General features: G+C 44.3%; 1 protein-coding gene across 1 annotated transcript in view; it reads right to left on the minus strand.

The window, feature by feature from the left end:
• The window catches only part of WNT5B (wingless-type MMTV integration site family, member 5B), a 132223-nt gene extending 122337 nt beyond the window's left edge, over nt 1-9886 (minus strand). Inside the window, exon 1 of the mRNA XM_014539433.1 lies at nt 9836-9886. The gene's annotated coding sequence lies outside the window, so the exon portion shown is untranslated. The remainder of the gene's footprint in view (nt 1-9835) is intronic.
• Nucleotides 9887-11119: the final 1233 nt, after the last annotated feature.

Below are 11119 nucleotides of genomic sequence, written 5' to 3' on the forward strand. Positions count from 1 at the left end.
CCCCACCCTCCCCTACCTTCCCTCTGAGATTTGAGCACCTTATTGATGCTTCTCTGTCTCTGGATCTGTTTTTGTTCATCAGTTTATGTTGTTCATTATATTCCACAAATGAGTGAGATCATGTGATATTTATCTTTCTCTGACTGACTTATTTCGCTTAGCGTAATGCTCTCCAGGTCCATCCATGCTGTTGCAAATTGAATTTCTTAAATGCAAGTAAAGGTTCTGGGGGGAAAGTGTTAATCTGAGTGTTTCTATTGCAACCTTAACCTAAAAAGCTCCAAGAGTGTTGAATCAAGTAAATAATCTAGTAGCAAATATTACCTTCCTAATGTCATAGGTAAAAAGTCTCAGAAAATAAAGAGTTGTAGCTCAATTTTACCTGGAAAATCAGGTGAAGAGCTGGGTTCTGATTCTTGGACAAATATTCAAATCAAAGCACCAGTCAGCTCATCCATTTATTTATTCATCCAACACTTTGGGCACTGCATCAGAGACCCAAAGATTTAAAAAAATTATCAAGGAACTTACAGTCTAATGGAAAAGACAGGCACATTACCGGGTGGTTTAAAAACAGGTTAAAGCCCTAGCCAGTTTGGCTCAGTGGATAGAGCATCGGCCTGCGAACTGAAGGGTCCCAGGTTCGATTCCAGTCAAGGGCACATGCCCGGGTTGCAGGCTTGATCCCCAGTGGGGGGCATGCAGGAGGCAGCCGATCAATGATTCTCTCTCATCATTGATATTTTTATCTCTCTCTCCCTCCTTCTCTGTTCCTCTCTGAAATCAATACACACACACACACACACACACACACACACACACACACACCACAAACAAACAAACAAAAAACAGGTTAAAGACCCTAACTAGAGAAACTAAAAAAACAATAGTGTTCCATGGATGGGTGACTAGGTAAGCAAATATGGTGCATACATACAAAGACACATGGAGGAACCATGAGGACATTATACTAAGTGACATAAGCTAGACACGAAAGGACAAATATTGTGTGATTCCACTTATGTAAGATACACAGAGTAGTCAAATGCAGAGAGACAGAGAGTAGAATGTTGGTTGCCAGGGGCAGGGAGAGGAGAAAGGAGAATGGGGAGTTAGTGTTTAATAGGTACAGAGATTCAGTTGGGGGTGATAAAAAGTTCTGGAAATGGATGGTAGTGATGGTTACAATGAATGTACTTAAAGTCACAGACCTGCATACCTAAAGAATGGTTACAATGGTAAATTTTGTTATGTACATTTTATCATAATGAAAAAACAATAATGCTTGTGAACCTATTAGGTAATTGCAAACATTGAAGATCTTCTTCATGAGTCCCTATGAGAACATAAAGCTCCTTCAGCTCAGTGAATGGCCAAGTTCTCGTGCCACCAGATGCTATGTGGGAAGGGACATGTTCTGCTTTCTGCTGCCCAGTTTGACAGCTAGCAGCACCCCACAGATCTAAAGGTGCATGCAGGCCTTTTTGACTGTGACCTTGCGTGTAGCAGGTTCTTATCCTGTACAATTGGGGATAAAAGGAAGCTGACATAACACCCCAGGGGTTTAGGAATTACTGCCCGTCATCTGGGAGGAAAAAGGACTCTCCTGCTGGCTCCCACCCCGTCACGGCCACAAAAGTGAAACCTCTACCACAGCCCTCTCAGAAAGACCAAACTCAGACTGCAGCGAAGAGTCTGTCATTTAATGTAAATGGCATGTTACCACTGATTAACTATTAACATTGGTATTAGTAGCTGGCATTCTAAATTTTCTTATAACACACAGAAAAGATATGAAGTTACGTAACTGATTCTGTCAATAAGTTGATGTCAAATTCAAGTAAAGAGAATAGGTATGAGTTGCTATTGCAGTCCATACTACATATTTTAAAGTTTTTATTATAATTCATTAGCATTTGCATCTTTAAATATAATGTTTATGTTTTACTTTATTGCATGTTCACATCCAGAAATATTAGAACTAAGAAATGGGAAGCAGTAGCACTGAAAACCCTATCATCTAGAAAGAACCACTACTGACACTTGGGCATACCAATTTTCAGCTGGAACCCATGTGTAGGTATTTACCATTCTCCCCCAGGACAAACGGTGCCATGTGCCCTAGAAGGATGGCTGTCAGGAGGGGAGTCAGAATTAGAACTCAGTTCTCCTTGGCCATCTGAGCCTCGCCGCCCCTCCAGTAACCATCTGGATGATCGGAGTCCCTGGCTGAAAATACAGCCTCCTCTGAGATGGTTTCCGTTACTAAAATGTTTGAGAGCAAGCCAGAGCCTGGCCTGGGCACTGAGCGAACATCTGGGTGAAGGACTGGTCAGAGACCCACCCAGCAGCTGGTGGCCATATGGGCACCAAGCCTCCCCAGCCGGCAAGGCCTCCCGCCCCACATCTCCCCTTCAAAGCCTTCCACCCCCTCTTTGCACTCCTTTGCTCCTCTGCCCTCACTTCCCCACTCTGCCCAGGATAATAATTTCTTCTGCCTTCTTTGTTCCCTTCTTCCTTGTCACGTCTCTAATGTCTTCCTGTTTCACTCTACCTGCACCTGGAAGAGTTTTTCCCTCCCTTGTCAGTCTGATGGTTTCCTCCGTGGGTTTCCTCAAAGCCCTTTCTCGCTGAGAGGCGTGCACGGACTTCCCACACTGAAGGCCTTCCTGCAGCTTCCTCTGACCAGTTAGTGTCAGCGGAGAAGGATCACTCATTTACCAAACTCACCAAGACCGGCTCTGAGTCAAGCACTGCGCTGCCACGGGCACAGACTCAGGCCGGCCCTCAGGCTCTCGAGGGCCTGAGACTGTTGAGGGGCAACTGAAACCAATAGTGGAAGAAAAGTACTAGGATGTGTGTTAGAACTTTAGTGTGTAAGTGTCACTGAGAGCAGAGAGGAGAAAGCAGCCTTGCCCAGGGAGGTCAGCGAGGCAGGAAGAGAGGGCAGTTCTGAGTGAACCTCAGTAAATGTGGTTGTCCCACGGGCTCCCAAGGTGCAAAGGGCTGGGCAAACAGCAGGGTGAGCATGAGCCACAGCCCACACCGGGCAGTCGAGCAGGAAGGGCTCGTAACTCCACACTCAGGAGGGCCACACCGGCTCGCCTGTGTCCCCTGTAAATGGGTCTTACATCAGATTCTGTATCTAATTCTCATTTTCAGTTGGGAAAGTTCAGAACAGATTTGCTTGGGCATCAGATCACAGCAGAGCTAAAATTGCGGCTAAACGCACTGGTAAAGGTTCATAACACCAACAGAGTGGCATGTGGTCATCGGAGTCTATTTGAGATGAATGGCCTCTGTGACGTTGGGTTCTCAGTACTGCACGTTTGCTCATCTACTAAGTAGGGCCAGGGATCAGCTCAGTGACTTCCTCTGACAAAGAGGGTTCCATAGTCACATAAGTATGGGAAACACTCCCTCTCCTGGGGGATTTATGTGGCATGTGAAACATTAAAGTTGTGTGTGTGTGTGTGTGTGTGTGTGTGTGTGTGTGTGTTTTAAGTGTTTAATTTGGTTGAAAACAATATTTCTCAAATGTATTTGATCACTCACTCTTTTTTTTCACCAAATACCTATTCACCTCCAGAGAGGAACGCATGTTGAAGGTGCTGGACTAGACAACTCCCAGTCCACCTCTCAGCCACTGCATTCATCGCTCTATGGATAGGAAATAAGTCATTGAGCTGGAACCAGAGTAACCATGTGACTGGGTTTCATGTATACTACCACTTATTCTAAGAAGATAATGAAACTGGAAGTGGGATGCGACTTTACGAAAGGGTGTGATGACAAGGATGGACAATGAGGGGTCAAGCGGGAGGCCCGAGGGCCACAAGTGAGAAGAGAAATAACACAGAGGACGGGAAAAATAAAAAGTCCTGAGCAGGGAGAATGGGGTTGAAAGATAAAGCCAGGAAAACCTCCATCAGAAGAAAGTACGTTTGAAAGTATGAGGCAGTTTCAGAGAAATCCCCTAGGCACCAGGAAAGGCTGGACTAGGGGATCAGGAGGCCATGAGATTAGCCTCTGCCTCAAAGTGAAAGAAACCAGTGTCCTCAGGGGCCACGGACAGGAAGGCATCTTGACAAAGTACAAGTAAGGAGAGTCTAGTGAGGACGCAGAGCAGGACCACAGGCGGAAGGAGAGGAAAATCAGATAACCTTAGGGTGACAAGGAAGGAAACAGGAGGGCTAATGAATGCCTTACCCTGCCACAGACTGCACGAGCAGCAGGAGCTGGTATCTGCAACCTACACTCTGCTCTCCATGCCTTCCCTTCCGAGGCGGCTGGGACCTTGCTCACAGCCACACTCTCTCCCGAGCATGTGCACTGCTTTCCAATGCACCTTCAAGTCTTCCGTGGCTCTGTAATCCGCCTCAAGTTACCGCCCAATTTCTGTCCTTCATCGCCAAGCTACCCGAAAGACGTTTCAGTGCCACAATTACAACTTCCTGGGTAGACTAGAACCCTCCAATTTGCCACATCCAAAAATGAATCCATCCACTTCCCCTTCAATCCGGCCCCTAGCTTACCTACTCACATGAGTGCCACAGCCATGTCCCAGTCAGCCAGACTTAAAGCAGCAGCGCCTCCTAGGCTTACTTAGGGGACAAGCCTTGTGACATCTGTCTCTGTGCTGTCTCTTCCATCTCTGCCACTCTGACCCCTATTCCGGTGGCCTCCTACATGCCCTCCACGCTCTACTCCTCGGAGGGCAAATCCTCACCCACAGGCCTCCCTTCCTCTTACCTTACTAGACAGCAATCAAAAGACACAAACATGCTGAGCCCAGACTCAGTCTCACAATTCTTCTTAACAAAATATACAGTCTTAAGAGGTCACCATCAGGCAACTAAAGTTGACACTCAAGATGACACTCAAGCATACATTTCATCAGAGTTAACAACTCTGAAATCTGAATCCAACGCCAATGCTGTCTGCCAAATAAATCCCAACGATGCAAATATGCAGTCCTGACATCCTACGTCCGGGTGACAAGAACTTGGTCACAGTTGTTCATATTGTTGTCACTTCAGTTGAGTGATTGCTGGCACTACACACACCAAGTTTGATTGGCATATTAAAAGTTTTTAAGAAGATGACACCATGATTCAGCATTGAAACATGTTTTTGGTACACAGAAAGGCAGGGAAACAGAATATGCATTTTACATTAGTAAATAAAATGTCATCAGAGTTATGACCAAAATCCATATTTTATTGCAAAGAAAGGAAGATACTCAGAGGCAGATGAAGTTGGGGTACTCCTTGCTAAGATATGCTTATCACAGGACAAACAACTGTAACCAGAGGCAAGAGAAATAGACAAATTCCTTGGAACAGATGAAAGAATTTGCAAAGAGAGGCTGGCATAAATGCATGTTTCACAGGACTATCTTTTTTTTGTTGTTGTTAATCCTCTCTTGAGGATATTTTTTCCATTGATTTTTAGAGAGAGTGGAAGGGAGGGATGGAGAGAAAAAAAGGGAGAGAGAGAAGAGAGAAGGGGAGAGAGGGGGGAGAGAGAGAGAGAGAGAGAGAGAGAGAGAGAGAGAGAGAGACTGGTTGCTTCCCTTGACCAGAAATCAAACCCACAACCCTTCAGTGCATGGGCCAATGCTCTACCACTGAACCACACTGGCCAGGGCTCACAGGACTATCTTAAAGGCATTGTATTATAAGTAATTAGCAGTGCTTTCTTTCTTTACATATAGAAAATAAAAGTATAGCATAAAACCAAAGACATTTTAGAGTCAAAGAATTTGTTCATGTCAAGCTTAACATCTCAGGAATTTTTTCATAGGGTCCCTAAGCGCCCCCTCCCCCCCCCAAAAAAATACCTAATAGTTCCATTTAGTAAGTGGTCAAGTCCAAACTACTTAATAAGTATTTATGTTCCAACAACTTAGGAGCCATTTGAAAAGATACAGACAAATTGAAAGAAAAATATTTTTTATTTCATTCTTAAATGACCCCACAATAACTCTTCAAGGTGAACTCTCATAACCCCCTTTAGGGATGAGGACGTTGAAGCTCTGAGAAGTTCAGTGACTTTCCCAAGGTCTCAGAGCTAATAAATGGTTCTGCCCTGTAGGACGGGAATTTGGGTAGTTTTTTCTTTTTATATCTCCTGTAGAACATAAACTCCTTACAGGCAAGAACTACGCCTTAGTCCTGTGTGTATTCAGCAGAGCCAAACATAGCATCCTGCCACAAAATAAACAGTGAATAAATAGTTCTGAATTAAATAATTTCTACCAAAGAGCCCCTCTCATTGCAGCATCGCTGGCATTTTCAGTAGCTAGCCCTGTGCTTGCCACATTGAAGAGAATGGTAGGAAAAGGGTACCAAAGGAAATAAAAAGAAGAAAAGATGGTTGACTACACAGCCTGGACAGAGGTGGCTAAGAGTTACCCAAGTGGTGCCCTCTGAGCCATAGCCTGGGGAAGTCTTAGACTTACAAGCCACTGCTGACTTATAAGCCAGCCTTTGCAAAAACTGATCTGAGTGCCCGACTCAGCTCTGGAGGGACAAGGCGAAGTCTTCTGCAAGGACACTCATCCCCAGCCGCCCAAGCAAACTAGGGCAGCGCGAACAACACGGGGTCAGTCCCAGGTGTGCTGAAACCAACGCACCAACAGGGAAAGGCAGGTGCCGGGCTCAGGGACAGCCTGCAGCTCACTGTCACTGCTTCGGAGCCAGCGTCCTGACTCCGCAGTGCAGCCTGGCCTCTGCGCAGGTGACTGAAGAATTCCCTTCACCCTGTAGAAACACAAGCTTCCTTCACAACCATCACCACACATGCACCTTCACGGCGGGGGCGCTGAAGGGCAGTGCAGAACTGGCCCAGCTGTGTCTCAGGATCCCCGGGGCTGCTTCTGCTACAAGAACCACCCACAGTAAAATCCCAATCGTATACACTTAGCTATGGCTTGGGCAGGAGCCACACTTCCCAGTTATCTGTCCTAAAAAGGGTTTTTATTTCTCCTCTGGAGAAAGTGCAGAGTATGTTGGAGGGAAACGTCTCTCCACAGGCATTCATTTCATTCACTTCACCTCACGTACCCTCTACACCCTGAACCTGAGGCATGTGTGTGTGTTTAATATGGGGCGGGGGGGGGGGGAAAATGTGTCCCCAGGGAAACAGCCAGGAGAAATCCAGGAGGACTCAGTGGATCCGCCAGGCTGCATGCTGACAGCCCTGCAGTTCTGAAATGACAGCAAGTTAAGAACACAGGACTCAGAGGTCTCCCGAGACCACGGAAGCCATCGGTGGGAGTCACCTGTGAGAAGAAGCTTAGTAACAAGACTGTATAGAGACGATCTGGGGGCCACACAGACCATCAGATTGGAGACCTTGCACAAGCCCCAAGTGCGAAGTTCCCTCATTCCTGTCCCAGGCTTCCTGTTCTCTTCCTGTCCATTCAGATGTGGGCAATTGGTTACAAGGCAGCAAACCTCCACCGACCAGCAGCTCCTACGATCTGTTGAATTTGTGGAAACAAGGGCAAGTCAGGGTCTCTCACATCTTCTATTTCCCTTGGTCCTCACCACACCTGACTGAAGTGGCAGGCCCACATCAGCTCCTGAAGAAACTGTTACTCATGAAGGGGAATTCCTAGCCCGAAACCAGAAAGCCGTTCTCGGGTCCAGATCTCTCCAAGTCAGGACTCATCTGCCTCATCTTTCATCCAGCACCTCAAAGCATTCTTACCACCACGCAAACGGGCAGCTGGCAGAATGAAGTGATTTACTTGAGGTCACACACACATGCAAAGCATTATCATATTATCACCTGCTCTGGTGAAATGATTTCCATGACAAGGTTGGTCGTTGATGGAAAGAACAGCCTGGCATGGGAGACCTGACTCACCACCAATGCCAGACATGCCACTGAAACACTCCTAGAAATACTTTCCAGAATACTTAAGAAGATGATAATATTCAGTAAGAAGTCTGTGTTATCTCCAATTATCTTAAGCAGCATCATTAAATACAAAACTAAATAAATTTCAACTCACATGTATTTAAAAGGCATTCCATGGCCGGTGTTGCTCGGTAGTTAGAGCATCAGCCTGTGCACTGAAGGGTCGTGGGCTTGATTCCTGGTCAAGGCACATACCTGGATTGCAGGTTTGATCCCCGGCCTCTCTTAGCAACAATCAATATGTCTCTCTCACATTGCTATTTCTCTCTCCCTCTCCCCACTCCCTCTCTTTCACTCTCTCTAAAAACCAATGGAAAAAAAATTATTGATGGGGATTAACCAAAAAAAGAAGAAGAAAAAAGTATACCATGTAGTATCTTGGGAGAAGGGAGAGAAGAATTGTCACAACACATACAAGTTCCCACTCCAAATAGTTTACTTCTATTTTCAGAGGGCTTTCATTCACCCCTAAGCTTCTAAAATTGTGCAAAGACATGATGGGCATAAAGCTCAAGTTACTATGGCCTTTGAACATCCCAATGATCCCTGAACTCTAACTACTAGATGCTTCACTCAGCCAATGTTCCCATTCAACAAGTCTGCTGCCAGATGGAGTTTGCACGCACAAGTCATCTGTCCCAAAGGAATGGGTTTCTGAGCTCCTGGAACTTCATCAATTAGTGAAAATTACAGGATTTCCTACTTATTATACAAGAAAATAACATTAAGTACACCAAACATATGAAGATTTATAGTCTGTCAATTCATCATGGTTTGGATTTTCTAAAGATGTTCAGGTCACTTCCTCTATCCATAACTAACACAGGATGCCTCAGAGACCTGTATTAGCCACTTAGCATGCTTCAAACATTCATCTTTAGTGGCACAAACAATGCATCTAAAAGTAAGTAACCCATAAAAGAGGAGAAAGTATTTATATATAAGGCTTGAAAACCAGGCTTGGAGGCTATTGAGCCAGGCACCATGTCCAACAGCACACCACAGAAGTAGCCCAGGAAGAGGTCAATGTCTCCGTTGATAGCTATAGACGTCACAGCTTGTCCAACCTCCAGCCTGATGCTGGCACTAGAGATGGCCACTAGAACCCCTGTGCCTGCTGCCACTGGAAAATGAACGTAGCTTCTGTCCCTGCTATTACTATTGCCACAGTGGACTCTATGAGGTTCCTTCTTCTTTGGTCACTAGTTCCTGGTTCTATTTTAAATGGCTACATATTCTCCATCCTGTTGGTGCTCTGTAAATAATTTTGCCAAAATGCCACGTCAGACATTTTAGTGGTTCCAAAATATCAACATAAGGCAGAATGTTGTGAAAATTACCTTCATAATAGATCATGGTGCTCGTGTTATTTCATTCCCTTAAATTCCTAAAAGTTGAAAGCAGTCAAATAATTTTCTAGAATTACTGTACCAGCTTAGTCATATACAGTGCATGAGGTATGGTCATTTTAAAATGTCCACCAAAGGACTTGTATGCATGCATATAAGCTAAACCAATGGACATGGACAACAGGGAGATGAGAGCATGAGTGGGGAGGGGGAGGATGGGGGTTTAATGGGGAGGATGAGGACACATTTGTAATACCTTAACTAATAAAGAATTTAAAAAAAATAAAAATAAAAATGGCCAATAAGCACATGAAAAGATACTCAATATCATTAGGAAAATGCAAATCAAAACCACAATGAAATATGAAGTGGTAAGGGAGTCAACTATGCTATATAATAAAAGGCAAATCAGCCAAACAGCAGAACGACCAGTCACATGACGCACACTGACCACCAGGGGGCAGACGCTCAACGTCATCCTGTCTTAGCCTGCTCAGGCTGTCATAACAAAATACCATAGACTGGGCAGCTTAAACAACAGAAAGTCATTTTCTCACAGTTCTAGAGGTTGGAAGTCCAAGATGAATGTGCAAGGATCGCTGAGTTCTGGTGAAGGCTCTCAACCTAGTTTGCAGATAGCCACCTTCTTACTGTGTCCTCACACGGCAGATGAGAGAGAACAAACTGGCTCTTTTTATAACAGCACTAATCCCATTATGAGGACTCTATCCTTATGACCTTATCTAACCCTCATTACCCTCAAAAGGTCCCATCTCTAAATACCACTATATTGGGAGTTAGGCTTCAAACATGTAAAAAAAAATTTTTTTTGGGGGGGGGGGATGGTATGTATTTCAGTCCATAGCAATATCCATTAGGATGGCTATAATTAAAAAACACAAATAATAATAACTGTTGACAAAGATGTGGAGAAATCAGAGCCCTCATACACTGCTGGTGGGAATGTAAAATAGTATAGCCAGTTTGAAAAACAGTCTTCCAGTTCCTCAAAAGGTTAAACATAGAGTTTCCCAAATGACCCAGCAATTCCACCCCTTAGTATATGCCTAAGGAAAAAAAAACATATTTCCACACAAAAATTTGAACACAAATGCTGATAGCAACATTATTCATAATAGCCAAAAAGTAGAAACAACCCCAATGTCCATCAACTGGTGAAAGAATAAATAAAAGGTGCTATATTATTTAACCATAAAAAGAAATGAAGCCCCAGCCAGGTGGCTCAGTTGGTTGGAACATCATCCCATACACCAAAAAGGCTGCAGGTTCAACTCCTGGTCAGGGCACATACCTAGGTTGTAGGCTTGATCTCCAGTCAGGGCACATAAGGGAGGCAATCAATTGATGTTTTTCTCTCACATCCATGTTTCTTTCTTTCTCTCTCTCTCTCTCTCTCTCTCTCTCTCTCTCTCTCTCTCTCTCTCTCTCTCTCTCTCTCTCGTCAATAAACATATCCTCAGGTGAGGATGTAAAAAAAAGAAAAGAAATAAAGTACTGACACATGCTTCAACATGAATTAACCTTGAACACATTATGCTAAGTGAAAGAAGTCACATATTGTATGATTCCTTTTTTATGAAATGTCTAGAATAGACAACAGAGACAGAAAGTAGATTGGTGGTTGCTTAGAACTGGTAGGGGCAATTGGGGGAAAACGGAGTGACTGCCAGTAAAAAAAGGAAAGAAATAAAGTACTGACACATGCTTCAACATGAATTAACCTTGAACACATTATGCTAAGTGAAAGAAGTCACATATTGTATGATTCCTTTTTTATGAAATGTCTAGAATAGACAACAGAGACAGAAAATAGATTGGTG

Source organism: Myotis brandtii, unplaced genomic scaffold, assembly GCF_000412655.1.
Source record: "Myotis brandtii unplaced genomic scaffold, ASM41265v1 scaffold216, whole genome shotgun sequence".
NCBI lineage: Eukaryota > Metazoa > Chordata > Mammalia > Chiroptera > Vespertilionidae > Myotis > Myotis brandtii.